This window comes from Argentina anserina, chromosome 2 (genome assembly GCF_933775445.1).
Source record: "Argentina anserina chromosome 2, drPotAnse1.1, whole genome shotgun sequence".
Taxonomy (NCBI): domain Eukaryota; kingdom Viridiplantae; phylum Streptophyta; class Magnoliopsida; order Rosales; family Rosaceae; genus Argentina; species Argentina anserina.
Genome location: NC_065873.1, coordinates 9,104,201 through 9,120,357, shown reverse-complemented (window position 1 = coordinate 9,120,357; position 16,157 = coordinate 9,104,201). Strand labels below are relative to the sequence as shown.

The 16,157-nt window shown below is 37.7% G+C and overlaps 1 pseudogene; it reads left to right on the top strand.

The window, feature by feature from the left end:
• The window catches only part of LOC126783931 (uncharacterized), a 147,092-nt pseudogene that overhangs the window by 119,477 nt on the left and 11,458 nt on the right, over positions 1–16,157 (top strand).

The window sequence follows — 16,157 nt, the reverse complement described above, 5'->3', positions numbered from 1 at the left end:
CTTGTGAAGAGGTTACATCCCCTTGGAAAGCCACAGCTATACCTTGTGAGATCGCTTGATTGATAAAGTATAACCATGATTCTCTCTATGTTTATTTCAGTTTTTGGTTTTTCTTGTTCTTGGTTGTGTATGTGTTTTGGTCATTGTAAACTTGTTTCGATTTTGTCTTGAGATAGTTACTTGTTTCAAATTATATAAAGTTTTGATTTTAGGTTTGTAGTTCTATGATTTTAGTTTATGCCGTGACATGTCTTTGTGTGATTTCGAGAGTATCTATGTGTTATGTATACGCTTGTAGCATGAAATTTAGGTTGTTGGATTTATGACTTGTGCTATGAATATGTTTATCTTTTCTATGTGATTTTCGGAATTGCATGATTGTTGGTTAAGTAGGTGACATGCTTAATGAATTCAATATGCGTGGCTTTGAAGTTGCATGGTAAGATAAGTATGGTACATTTCGATTAGAACCGCTTGGAATGAATCGAATATGTTAAGTGTCTATGTGTTTAGGTTACTGCTTAGGACCCTAATTGCATGATCCAACCTTAGTTATTCATGATAGTGTCTCGACATGACTCTTAAAGGAGGACTAGAATCTGATTTTCGTTAGCTTTGTATAATTTGTTTTGGTAATGTATTTTGTGTTGGTTGGTTGATCACATGTATATATTAGTTTAAGTTTTATTTCTGTTTTTATCTTTCAATCTGATCCTATATATCAAACTCTTGTTAACTCGTATGAATTCGTTGTTAAATGTTTGTGATTCTATGCCCTGGTTGGATCCCCGGTTTGTGAACGATACCCTCTTGCTTTATACTACTAACGATGCTTTCAGGGTTAATATTGATCTCGAGTAATTGAACCGATCAGATACCAATCACATGCACAAATGGACCAAAACAATATGCTTACTCTTGCAACAATCTCCACAAATCAAGGGCTATTCATCTTAAGAATCATGCGGATCTTTATAAAGCGTTGGCTTAGGCTCGACAAGGATTTAAATTTTCTCAGATAAATGAATCACAAATGTCATCCTAAAGACTTAGCAGAGCAAGAACAAACAACTTTATGACATCAAACTCCATCAAACAAGGGCCAAATAGCATTATGTTGGACTCATCATTCATTCTAAATAATGTGAAAACAGACAAAGACTAAAGTATAACACTATTGAGCCTTTAACAAGTACAACACAACTCTAAATTCACAAACACAAGTGTCATGCCATAATGATCTTCTACTTTTTCAGTCTTTTTCGCATCATTTTTTTCTTCAATCTGTGTATATCTTTTTCTTTTTTCTTTTTCACACGGAAATCTTCATTCTTTTCATTTTTGTTCTTTCTTTCGACATACAATCATACAAGCATAACCTCACACTTGAATCGAATCATCACTCCATATTAACACCAAGAATCTTCTATGCCAAGTCTCAAAGACAAGGGTAGAGATAAACTATACTAAGAAATGATATTAAAATATTGGTGATAAAAGAAAAAGTTTAGCGTATGCTCAAATGGGTTAACACTAAGGTGTCCCAAGCAAGGCTCATATAGGGGATACGGCTTTTTGGCATAAAATGGTGAAAATCCTAAAACGATCTAACAATCATTTTTAAAATCAGATTATATTATGATATAAAGTCTCAACAATCAACAAGAGTAAGTTCTAGTAAATACTGGAGTCCATTAAAGAGCTATGACATGTAAATTGATCAAGTAGAAAGAATAATGAGGTTACAAAGAAACATAGCGAAGAAAAGATAGATATAACACTCAAAATGAAAGCACATATATAGCTCAAAAACTCACAAAAAGGTTATATGAATCAAACTCATTATCACATATTCATTATGTCTCAATATTACACTTCCTCATCTACTACATGTTCGTACAATTTCTAACAACATCAATTAACCATCGAATAACAATTAAGCACAGTTTAATTTTGTGATCATCTATCAACCATAAATTCAAAGATTATGCTCATCCTAGATAGTTAAAGGCACCTAAGACTCAAAACAAAACAAAAACAAAGCAAACATCATGAAAAATCAAAAAATAAAACAAGAAAACAATAAGAAAGAGAAAAGGGATAAGAAATCGCACACACTCGTTAATGGCTCCTTTATTGACTTTAGTTTATAGTCTATGGCCTAGACTTCCTCAAAATTTCACTTGCTAGCCATAGGTTCAAGGAGAGAATTCTCCTCAACGACATGATGTAACAAACTTTCAAAATACGGCTTCATGCGATGTCCATTGACCGTGAACCCTTATCATTCACTACACTTTTAATCTTAATAGTACCAAAAGGAAAAATGTGAGTGATAATAAAAGGTCCTAACCATTGAGAACGTAATTTGCCTGGAAATAACTTAAGTCAAGAATAAAATAAAAGAATTTTCTGCCCAATGACAAAGTCTTTCTGACGAATCATGCAATCATGGAACGTTTTAGTTTTCTCCTTATATATCATAGCAGAATCATAGGCCTCATTTCGTATTTCTTCAAGCTCATGTAATTGTAACTTCCTATGCAATCCGGCCTCATCAATATCCTTGTTAAAGTTCTTCACAACCCACCAAGCTCGATGTTCAAGCTCCATGAGAAGATGGTACGCCTTGTCATAGACTAACTTCAAAGGGGATATACCAAGAGGGGTCTTGTAAGAAATTTGATAAGCCCATAAAGCATCATCTAACCTTTGGGACCAATCCTTTTGACTAGGTCCAACTGATTTCTCTAAGATACTTTTGATTTCTCAGTTAGACACTTCAGCTTGTCCACTCGTTTGGGGGAGATAAGGCGTTAAAACCTTATTCTTGACACTTAAATATATGCCCCAACAATCAAATATTTCAATACTTAAAATAGGAGTCATGGGAAATTGATCTCTAGGACTGAGATTACCTGTTCGTTGGCACCTATCATAAGTCAGACAAAAAGTATATTTATCTTTAAAGATCATAGGCCAAAAGAAACCACACTATAACACCTTAAGGGTTGTTCTACGTGAACCAATGTGACCACCACACGACTCAGAATGCTAAAAAGCAAGTATAGATTAATGTTTAGATTCAGGAATACACCTCCTAATGATTTAATCAACACAATGTTTCCACAAGTAAGGTTCATCCCAAATGAAATACTTAGCTAATGTCTTAAGTTTAATCTTTTCAGCATGCGATAAAGTATCTGGAAATTATTTAGAAACAAGATAGTTCACAATATCTACATATCATGGTTCACTCACCTCAACCTGAAGAGTTACTCATCCGGAAAGCTCTCTTGAATGGCCAAGGGCTCGACATCTCTCACTAAACGGCTCAAATGGTCTACCACAATGTTGTCACTTCCCTTCATGTCCTTGATCTCGAGATCAAACTCTTGTACCAAAAAAGTCCATCAAATCAACCTTGGCTTAGCATCCTTCTTCATCAACAAGGTACTTCAAGGAAACATGGTCAATATAAACAATAACTTTAGATTGAAGTAAGTAAGAACGAAACTTATCCAAAGAAAAAAAACACTGCAAGAAGTTCTTTCTCGGTTGTGGTGTAATTTTGTTGAGCATCATTGAGTGTTTTTGAGGCATAGTAAATGGTGTAGGGCTGCTTATCTTTCCTCTACCCTAGCACGGCTCCAACTGCATAGTCAGAGGCATCACACATTAACTCGAATGGCAAAGACCAATCCGGTGGTGCCATGATCGATGCCAACGTCAAGAGCTTCTTCAAAGTCTCAAATGCGTGCTTGCAATCATCATCAAAGTTAAAGGGAATGTCCTTTTGAAACAATGAACTCAATGGTCCCATAATCTTGGAAAAATTCTTGATAAACCTATGATAGAAACCAGCATGTCCAAGAAAAGAACGAACATCCCTCACAATTGTAGGGAGGGGTAAGTGACTTACAAGATCTACTTTAAACTTATCAACTTCAATTCACTTAGATGAAACAATATGGCCTAACACAATGCATTGCGTAACCATGAAATGAAAATTTTCCCAATTCAAAACAAAGTTCGTTTCCTCACAACGTTTAAGCACAAGTTCCACATTCTCTAAACATGCATCGAATTTTTCACCATAAACAGAAAAGTCATCCATGAAAACTTCAATTTCAGAACCAATAAACTCAGAGAAAATGTGATACATACAATGTTGAAACGTACCTAGAGTGTTGCATAAACCAAAAGGCATTCGACGATAAACAAACGTACCAAAAGGACATGTGAACGTCGTCTTTTCTTGATCTGCCTCCGCAACACTAATATGATTTTAACCACTATATCCATCGAGAAAGCAATAAAAAGAATGACCAGCCAACCTCTCAAGCATTTGATCAATAAACGACAAAGACATATGGTCTTTTCTTGTTGTGGCGTTAAGCTTCCGATAATCAATGCAAACTCGATGACCGGTAACCGTTCTCTGAGGTACTAACTCATTATCTTCATTTTTGACCACTTTGATTCCGAACTTCTTTGGAACGACTTGAATGGGAGAGACCCACAAGCTATTTGAAAAAGGATAAATCACTCCACAATCATGCAATTTCGTGATCTCATCTTACACAACCTTCATCATTGGTGGGTGTAGACGTCTCTGGGCCTCCTTGGTCGGTTTTGCTCCATCTTCAAGAAAAATATGGTGAACACACATGGTGGGGCTGATTCCTTTAATGTTGGCTAAGGTCCAACCTATGGCCATCTTGTTTTGCTTCAGAACTTCATCAAGTCTCTCCACCTGAACCTTGTCAAGTGGTCGGAAAGTATCTTAAGATCAAGCTTTTGGGGTTGCACCACTAAAGGTAGATTATAATTAGTAGTTAAGCGAATTGGAAGGGGAGAAACATAACTCACCTCACATGGTAGAACCTCAAGAGAGGCCACGTTCTCTATCACAAAAGAAGGCACAACATCTTCTTGTTCCAACACATAAACGTTGGAACCATCACTTGTAAATCCGGCCTCTTGGGAAATGGTGAGTGTCAACTCGTCATTTGTTAAGGTATCTAAGAAACTCTCTGCAAGGGAATCAACAATGTCAACTGAAAAACAATCATTCAATTCCGAAAGAGGATACCTCATAGCTTCAAAGATGTTGAAGCTTATCACTTCACCGTCGAATTCAAAGGTGAGTGATCCACTAAAAATGTCAATCTTTGTTTTTTCAGTCCTCATGAATGGACGACCCAACAAGATGGGAATGTCACCGTCCTCTCCAAAAATTGGCTCCATGTTAATGACATAGAAGTCGGCAGGGAATATCAAGCTCGAAACCTGCACAAGAACATCTTCAATATATCCCAAAGGGACTTTGTTGGAACGATCAACTAATCGGATAACAACATTATCGATTTTCAAAGCACCTATACGTAAATCCGCATAGATATAGTAAGACATTACATTAATGGATGCGCCTAAGTCTAGCATAATCTTATCAAACTTTGTGTTTTCGATTGTACAAGGGATAGAAAAACTCCCTGGATCCTTAAGCTTTGGTTGTAGCTTACTTTGTAGCACGGGAGAAACTGTCTCACTCATTGTCACAACTTCCTTCTCTTTTGTGATCCTCCTTGTTATGCATAGCTCCTTCAGAAACTTAGCATACTTCAGGATTCGCTAAATGCATTTAATAAGAGGTATGTTCACTTCCACCTTCTTAAAGATTTCGAGAATGGTTTGATCAGAGTCATCCTTCTTCTTCTTTGCGAACCTATTGGGGAATGGAACATGAGCAGGGACATTAGATGAAACTAAAACACTCTAGAATTGAGGGTGTTTTGTACATAGGCTTTTATAATTGCTTGATTACCTCTTGTACCCCCTTCTGAGTTCTAGAACTGGGTCCAAAGCTTCGGAAGAGCTTTATAGTGTTTTCCCTAAATTTTCCCGCGGTGATGTAGGGTTGTTACTGTGACAAGATATGTATTGGCATGATGTTTTGATGAACCTAATATGTAAAAAGGCTTGCAAGGAGGCATGTGGCATGGGAGCTAGAAGTAAATGAGTTGCAGAGATGAGATGCTTCTTGAAGGGAGAGGTTTGGCATGGTTTAATTTGGTGCAAGGAGGATAGATGATTGGTTCGATTACTCGACATCGATATTAACCTTGTAAGCATCGTTAGTAGTATAAAGCAACACGGTATCGTTCACAAACCGAGGATCCATCCAGGGCAAAGAATCACAAACATTTAACAACGAATTTATAAGAGATATAAAGATTTGATATATGATCAGATCAAGAACAGAAAAATAAAACCTAAACTAATATATATATGTGATCAACCAACCAACACACAAACATCACCAAACAAAACGTCACAAGTAGCTTCGAAATCATAATCTCATCCTATGCAAACACTGAGCCTTAGCGAACAAGTATTGAGGAACAAAGAACAACCTAATGCCGAACTAGGTTACTTAGTGCATCCCTAACTCGAAACATGGCTTGGTAATCCTATCTTAGCGCTTAGAAATTACAACATGTCATTCTCAATCTTACCACTTCATTGATTCATCTCTTATCTAATTACTTAGCGCATCTTAGATAACAAACATATCATGGTTAATTCCTAATGATTACTAACAAGTCAAGCATGTCACTTACTTTAACAAATTAACAAAAACACTTAAGAATGCTATATGCAAAACTAACTTAGCGCCTTGAATCACATATAGTTAACGCACAAAAAAAGAGAACCATTAAATCATTAAATTATAAACCCACGGCATCTACATAGAAATCCTAAAAACAAAATCATAACTACTTTATAACATCTTGCAAAATTGTAAACTACATAAGAGTATTACATAAATTCGGAACTAGCCAAAAATAGAAACACAACATCACATAAAGAATCCAAACCGAAAACATGAAGTAGTAACGAGTTACACTTTGTAAATCTCCTCATCGGTATCAAAATAAGGCAGCACGGCTTCAACTTGAATGACAATCCTAGTCGTAGCACTTTGGATTGAATGGAATAAAAGGAAGATGGTGTTTACGGCTTGAATGGCTTTGAGGATGATGAGTAGTGTTTAAGGCAGAGTTTTGGCTAGTCTTGTGAGCAATGTTTATAATTCTTTTCTATGGAAATGAGGTGCTATATATAGAGGAAAAACCCAAGGGAGGCTGGCCACAAAGTCCACAAAGTTGAAACCAAATTGGTTTAGGTTTCCTAGATTTTCTCAATTCGGCAGAGCTGACCTTTGTGCCTTGTTGTCGCCATAACTCTCGCTAGAAAATAGCTATTGAGGTGATTCCAATTGCACTGGAAAATAGATTTCCGTAGCTTTTCATCCATATATCAAACATTGTCTGAATAATCAGGATGTGTCCAGGGGAGTCTGTCAAAGATGGATGACATGCACTGGCAGAGTTCTGATTCTAATAAGGATTGGACATTAATTGCATATCTTCTTCCTCCTTTAATGCTGATTTGTTTTGCACGAATTTCCCATTTGAATTAGGGAGGCAGCAAGAATCTTATTGGTTGCAGCCTTGTTTGAATTTTTCTTCCTTTATTTGATGCAACCTTCTTTGATTTTCTTACCTCTTCTCATTTATTTGTTGCATGACTTTTTTGACTTTCTTACCTCTTATCGATTTGTTGCATGGCTTCTTTGACTTTCTTTGGTGCAAGAATTTATGGTGATTCAAATATAGATTTATGCCCCTATATATAGGAGAAACAAGGCCGCAACTTTCCCTCACAACCCTTGGATCAAAAATAAATCAATGGCTGAGATATTTATGCCAAGTCCACTGGACCTCCGAGTAATGATTCGGTCATATCTCCATGTAGGAATAAGATATTGATTTGATTCCAACTCTTACAGAAAAAAAACCCGTATAGCTTTTCATCCATTTAAGGAACATCTTTTAATTCGATATGAGCTATCTAGGGGAGCCCGTCAAAGTTGGATTACAAATTCTGACAGCCTGCTGATTCTTGCATGGATTAGGCTTCTAATTACATATCTTATTCTCCTTGATAATTCTAATTTATATGCACAAAAATATCTTCACATACACCTTGAAAATCCATCTCCAACTTAGTTTTGAAATCCAACTCCCAATAAGAAATCATCAATGCCGCACGGCCTCTCCTTATCCTACTAGGAAATTGATTTTCTGTCTCTACTCTTTCCTTGCGCAACTAGGATTGCTTTCCTTCTCCAATATAGATTTGTCTTTTCTAATAAGAATAAGTTTGTTAGAAACAAAGAAATAGGAAAGGATGAATCCTATTCGAACAAGGAATCATATCTCAACAAGGATTCTTAACACTTAGCACGATTTCATCATCAATTCACTCATAATCGATATAAGCTCTACCTAGATACTTATTCATACAAAAAAAACTAAAACATACTAAATAAGAGGTAACAGAGAGTAAGAATAGGGCATAAACACATTAAGAACATCACACTTTGTGCTCCTATCAACAGACAGAAGGAACTAAGGTGCTGGGTTAAGTTTAATTACGCCTGTGTTGGAATGCTTTGCTTGGGGGAGTTATGTGTTTTGCTGCTAGGAAGTTGTGTGTTTTGGTTGCTGCCCGAAAGTTGTGTTACTGCTGGGAAGAAGCCTTAATTTATAGGCTAGAAGGGGAGAAGCTAAGTTACATGCTTATGGGATAAATTTGCCGGGTAATAGAGAGAACTCCAATGCTATAGGATAATACGCAGAACACCACAATACCCTCAAGACATAGAGGTGCAGTGCATTGTATTATTATACATGAAGTATGATGAAGCAAATTTTTAGGATACTATGTGTAGACAATCTTGGCCTCTGTAATTGATAAAGAAATATATAGAATGATTGTACTTGGCGCAAGAGATGCACGGTGAAGGCGAATGTTCTTGCTTTGATGGGCTAGAAACTAGGGTCAAGGTAGATGACTATATATGGTTTTATAGATATGAGTTCTCGTCTTTGCATGCCTATGTCAAGATGTAAATTATTGGGCTCCGATTTCGGTCACAAGTCCAAAACCGTCAATAATCGAAAATCTAAATTAGGGCATCATGTACTTCTGTTACCTTCCACTCCAAACCCAAACTTGTAATCCCTAAGATCGTAATTATGGTTGGGTCTACGTGCATGGCATGCTGGTTATATTTTAGTTTCCCAGATGTAATTTATACATGTGTACATTCTTATTGTGCCTTGAGCATGTTTACAGTGTATTTGTGCTTTTTTGGGGTATCAACAAAAGCTTATGAAGTGAAAAGAAATCGTTGAATGACTCTTGTCTTTGAATTGTATTCTTGTATGCTAACATTCTAACTTACGTTTCAGGATCCACGAATGTCCACGATATCTAAGAAAACGCAAGAGCCTAAGGATAAATTCAATAATTGAAAGACGCACAAGCCTCTAGCTCAAACCCGATCTTAGATTTCGAAACTTCACCAAGCAATTCAATCCTAAACTCCCCACCTAGATCATAAGAGGAGGAAGACTTTCAATTTCCCTTCACTTTTGATTCAGAGGGGGACACAATAGATGACATAATTCTAACTGGTACTCCAATGGCTCTCAAGGATGCTTGCATTCCAACCATTCAAGAGTCTCCATCCTACATTGCTTTCACTCCACCGAATCAAGCTACCTTCTCTATTCATGTTCAATTGCTTGGGCAACTGCCTAAGTACTCGGGTTCTTCCATGGAGGATCCTAATGTTCACATTAGAGAGTTTTTAGATATATGCAAACTACAATCTATTAATAATCTAACCCTGAAGGCCTGAAGTTACTTTTATTTCATTTCTCTCTTAAGGATGTTGCTAAATGTTAGTTGTACTCTTTGCTTGCAGAAATCATCACCACTTGGAATGAAATGACCAGGAAGTTCCTGAAACAATTCTTCCCTGCTCAATTGACGAAAAGGCTACGGAGGGAGATTCAGAACTTCACTTAAAAGGATGGTGATATATTCTATGAGGCATAGGAAGAGTTTCAAGGACTGCAAAGAAAGTGCCCCCACAAACAAGAACATGATGGATTCTGCATGTGGTTGCACGTTCATGAACTCCCAACAAGCATATGAAATGATTGATGACTTGGCAGATAACAACTGCCAATTCAGTACTATGGATATGAGAGGTGGAAAAGGCCGTGAAGTCTATGAGTTGGATAGAAGGAACCATATGGTGACATTGAAGAGGAAGCATGATGTTTTGGTCAAGGCATTAAGTGGTTCCAACGACAGGGCGCAATATGTGAAATTTGCTCTTACTCTGATCATACAACTGAGAATTGTCCAAATGGTGCAATGACTGAAGATGAGTTGAATTTCATGGGACAAGAGGCTGAGGTACGATCCATATTCAAACACTTGCAACCCTAAACTGAGAGATCATCCCAACTTTCGTTGGAACAACAATGCTCAAGGTCAAGGACAACCACGTCCTTCAGGTTTGTTTGTGAGGCCTCAGGTACCTCAAGGTTTTGTTCCCCTTGTTCATTGTTCAAATAATGCTAATAATGCTTTTACTCCTAACGATTATGAACTCTTGAAGTCCCTTATTCAAGTGCAACAAAACTTAACCACTGCTACTCAAGCTCTTGTTACAGGTCAACAAGCTCATTCTAAGGATATTTCAGAGCTTCATCGGAGGAAAGATCACCTGCACGACTCTACAGCTATCATCTCACGCATTAACTTGGTGGAAGTCCTACCGGAGGAATAATGTTGAGGTAGTGTCGTGGAAGCAGTTTAAGAAATTCCTTAGGATGGAATTCTATCCAATTGAATTCCTAGATGAACGATGGCTCAAGTGGTATCACTTGCGCCAGAAGAATAACCAGTATGTGCAAGAATACATGACTGAATTCCGAAATCAAGCTCTGGTTTTGGATATCTCATTAATAGAGTACTAGAAATTTATGAAGTATATAGTTGGGCTGCAAGAGTACCTCCAGAAGGAGTTAAAATTATTCACAGTACAATCAGTTATTGAAGCCAGCGTGGAAGCCATCGCCATTGAAGGGAATCTCATGAAGGGTGAAACCAAGGGAGATGGAAAGCAAGTTGAGAAAAAGTTGGTATATGCTAAGAAAGAGGAGCAGGGTAATAGTGAGTGTGAGGGGAAAGATGGATTGGTTTGCAATCACTGTGGATCAATTGGTCATGTTGCGGATAAATGTTGGGTAAACTATCCTCATCCTAAACCAAAAGGGTTAAGACATAAAGAGGAGAAAAGGAAAGCATCTTTGATCTCGCAAGGTCCAAAATAAGTACATGGGATGACAAAACCAGATACCAAGCTCAACCTTATGGCAGGAACACAGATGAGGACAAACGATGAGAACCTAAGAGAGAAACTTTTTGTTGTTAAGTTACAAGTGAAGACTAGTTTAGTTGATGCCAATATGGATCCGGGAAATCAAAAGAATCTGATCTCGGAAGCCTTGGTTCAGAAACTGGGTCTCAAGACAGTCATACATCCGAAGCCATATCCGTTGGGATGGATTAGAAGAATACCACATTGAATGTCATCAACCAATGCATGTTCAAGTTCTCTATTCATGAGTCTTACATTGATGAAGTAACATGTGATGTGGTTCCATTGGATGTTTGTCGGGTTATACTGGGTAATTCCTATTTGTGGGATAGAGTTGCTATCTATGATAAAAGAGCTCAGAAGTATATGTTCACGAAGGACGAGCATAAGTTTGTTATCCGTGCGGTAACCTATCCGCATGAAGCTAACTTGGTGGCAGCGACTCAAGCTAAAAGATTAGTCAATTTTGTGGGAAATTTGTCTTGTTGACGATGCGGCCATGTGAAGAGCAATCGAGTCAATCTGCAGATTTTTTTCAAGATCTCCTAGGTTTAAGGCCAAAGAGGAGTATGAGACATGAGAAGTCACATGCTAAGTATAAGGAAAAACATGATAAGCATGATCCTTGTAACGTTGGCATTGACAAAGAGGATCCACAAGCTGAAGATTACATTTTTGGAGTGAAAGATGACTACAACACGTAAAGGATAACAAACGTAATTTCTGGTTGGACGTGTTAGTCAAGTTCCAAGAAAAACTAAATGGTTCAGCAAGGAAAAGGGAACTCTCGAGTTTTATAGTCTCCAGTTTAAGCTCCTTAAAGACGGGGAGCCATGATAGAGGTGTATCATTTAGCTTTTAGGAATAGGTAGTCTAACTAGGACAAAGAGTAGTTTCCAAGTTGAATTAGGATTTATGGAGTTTAGGGTTTAGGGTTTAGTTTCATAGTCTCCAGTTTAAGTTCCTAAAAGAGGGGGAGCCATGATACCGGTGTATCCTTTAGCTTTTAGGAATAGGTAGTCTAACTAGGACAAAGAGTAGTTTCCTAGTTGAACTAGGATTTATGGAGTTTAGACTCTATAAATAGAGGGTTAGGCCTAGAGCTAAACTCAGAGCACAGTTAGTGTTATTGTAGCAAAGGCGTAGACAACAAAAATTGTAATAACTTTTAAGTATAATAATAAAAGAATAACAATTTCTTCGACATAAACACTCGTGTTGTGTGTGTCTTAGTTGTTTTCAATTCAGCAGTTAACAACCTTGAAGTGTTTCGTATCAATTGATAAGAAGTTTGAGATGCTCTTTGAAGCACAAAAGGGTAGTTGTCACATCCTGGAAAGGAATGCAAATAGTATATTGAGATCATTTAACGATTAGCAAGTGTAATACAAGTATTGCACTCACTAAGATAATGAAAAACCTGTGAATAAAATATTTCGACTAGGAAGATAAACGAAACTAACAACTGTAATCATTTCCGCGAATTCTACAAGTTACAGAGTTTACAAACGAAATGCGGAAGATGGTGAAATGTCACCGGCCCAAATTTAACAAAATATAACAACCCAAGTAAAAATAATAAGTACAAAGGTGACTGAATATTCTGGGCAGCCTTGGAGAAACTTTACTCAAAAACATAAGATACAAATGCGAGGAATATAAGCATGAAGGCATAAGTGAATGATGACTCTCTAAAGATGCTTCTAGCTCCAGAATAAAGACCCTAACCTGTAAGAACACTATATTAGGGGTGAACATCGTCCTCGCTTGCCCAGTAGGACCAGCCCACCCATGAGTTTGAAAACCAAAATCGGGTAAGGATAGAAAATAGGTTTTAGAAAACGTTGAGGGTACGTTATTTGGCACCCCATAAATTATTTAATAAAACAATGCACGTTTTACAAATATCATACTAAAAAAGTAAGACCCTCATAGGATTGTAATAAATATAATGGGAATGCATGACCGAACCTAACGACTAGGAGACGAACGAGTCACCTCTTAAGTCGAGTCCAACCGCCCTTATTGCGAAAAACAATAAGAGAGTGAGAGTGCATTTAAGACAATACCCTAAAATAAATGAGTAGCGCGCAAGGTGGAATAGTAACAGGGCATAGCCCCTCCAGAGGTTTTACGGTTTCGACACCAAGGGGTCCTGGACTGGTATCCCAGAACCCCATTACTCTCAGGTCTATAACACTCTAACAATCCAATTTTAAAAATTTTTCTAGCATCGGATTTTCACAAGCATTTACCGCATCAATAGTAATTCAAATAATAATTCGTTCATGATTCCTATACTATGAATTTCATATTTATGGCCAAAGCAACATGAGAGGGTTAGCTCCCCTACCTGGAATGACGTGCAGAAATTCCCAAGTCCATAACGTGTGCTCCCGCTCCAATCTTGCTGCTGCTCCAAGGATCGAAGAGGGGGTGATGTGCCATATATGTACATGCCCACCTCCATCTAACACGAGGCCTTTTGGGGGCTTAATGGCTTCGGAGGGAATAGGAACTCCAAAGTTAACAATGCTTGGCCCAGGGCAATCCCGAGATGGGTGACCCACTGGGAAGTTGTTCGTGAGCTCCCAGAAATGAAACTGTGAGGGCTACGCCCAAAGCGGACAATATCGTATTACAGTGGAGCGGTCCCGGGATGTGACAAAACAGCTCTTGTAACACATTTTCTAAATTCCAACGAAATGTAGAAGAGTCAATCTCAAATCCGAAACTCGTAGATTAATGACTCGACCTTCTTTCCTAGTTTGACCAAGAAAGTCAAACTTTGACTTTCTATTGACTCTGGCTTTCCTGGTTTGACCGGGAGTCGACTATGTTGACCTTGTTTGACCTTTTATCGACTAATACTCGGATAACCCGAAAACTGTCTAACTAAGTCGTCGAATGATACTAATCATGCTTAAAGGTTATTAAAGACACTTAGAAACATATCGTCGATTTATTTGATCACCGACACATTTTCTAAGTAAAAAGTTCTCGATTTCCGAACCGGGCGGAAATCAAAACTATCGTTTAATATTCGTCGCCAAGTCAAAATTATATTTTCACTAAGTTATCTCTAGTTAAAAAGTAAAATTGTAAAGGCCATTTAGTAAAATAGTAAAATAAAAAGGTAACTTAGATTAACTATAAAACAGTAAAAGTCAACTAGTGAAATGGTAACTTTCTGCCAAGGGCAAATGAGTAGTTTCACATAGTCAGTTTAACAGTAAAAGGGTAATACAGTAATATTAAAAACTAGGGTTTTAACCCCTGTGTTCAACCGATCGGCTTCGATCATGAATTCTGCAAAAATCCTAGTTCTGCAACAACTTTCTATCATCTATATTGATCCAACAAACAACACAGAAGTGAGTATCCAGAAAAATCGATGTTGATGGGTTCCTCGGCTTAGACTCCGAGCTACAACCGCACAACATCTATTTCGAATCTCCAAGCTCTTAAGGTTCCTCCTATGCTCTAAGGTCAATTCCGGACTCGCCTTAGGGTCTGGGTTCCATCAATTTTAGTAAACAGCGGGAACTTAGCACATGAAGATTGTAAGCTTCTATAACTTGGAATCTGGTTGAAAAAGAGAAGGCTCGACGAAGATGTTTAACCCAGAAAGATGATCTAAAATTAAAACTCAAGTCAGTTTTCAATTTGAGAATTTGAAGTGAGAATCAAACTGGGTTTTGAAGACATGAAGTGGGGCTTACCGAAAGAAAGCTAGAAGAGGTCGCCGAAGCTTGGTCTGCTACTGTTTTGTCAATTTTGCAACTTGGGTTGAAACAATGATCCATGGACATGGTTAGGAAGAGGAAGGAGAGCTGATTTCATCGATGAGACTGCATGTACCATTCTTGCCAGAATGGTGATGGTGGGAGCTCCACGGTGGAGGAGTGGTGTAGTCTCGGTGAGAAGAGGGAGAAGAAGGAGAATGTGTCGAAGAAGGAAATAAGAGAGAATGTGGACTGATGGGTTAAAGAGGAAAATAACTTGGGCCAACAAAATGGGCTCTGGCTTTTGCTAAAGGGATGAAGAGCTGATTTGGGTTTTTTTTTTTTAAAGCCAAGACTGGGCCACTGATCGCTTAATGAAAACTAATCCAACGGCTGTGATTTTTGCGATCAACCACTACGATTTTAGTTAGAAAAACCATATTGAGTAAAATATTTTAAAACACAAGAAAGTATTTGTAAAGTTAGTAAAAATAAATTTAATCGCCAATAACGCTCATGACGCCGTGTAGTTTAATAACGACGTATTAAACCACGTTACTCGACATTTATTCTAGATGTCGATTAGTTAGTCCTAATGCGTCGGTTAAACGAGATTAAAAATCTTAGGTATTACAGTAGTGCTACATCTTCACATGTCAAAAGTGTTTCCACATCTAATGTTTGCTTGATTTGTGAGTCGCCTCAACACTCCACCCATGATTTTCATTTGGCTTCTCAATTTCCGGAATTTGTGGAGGAGCAAGTTAGAGCAATAAACACTTTTCAATGGCCACAAAGAAATGATCCTTATCCTTATTCTAATACTTATAATCCCGGTTGGAGGAATCACCCAAAATTCTCTTGGAAGGACCAAGGAGGTTCATCTAATGCATTTCAAGGTGACAAGCAAGGCTTTAGAGGTGGCCAAGGTCAAGACTCATTGAATTTTGCTCAATATGGCAACACACACCAAGGAGGCACTCATTGATGGGAGTATAAATATACATGTTTTTGGTACATTACTCCCCATATTTAGTGTTGCTAATTCCTTAATAATATTTATTATAACTCATTTTGTTGTTAATAGGTCAAACGATGAAAGAAGAATGAAAAGGAGCTTA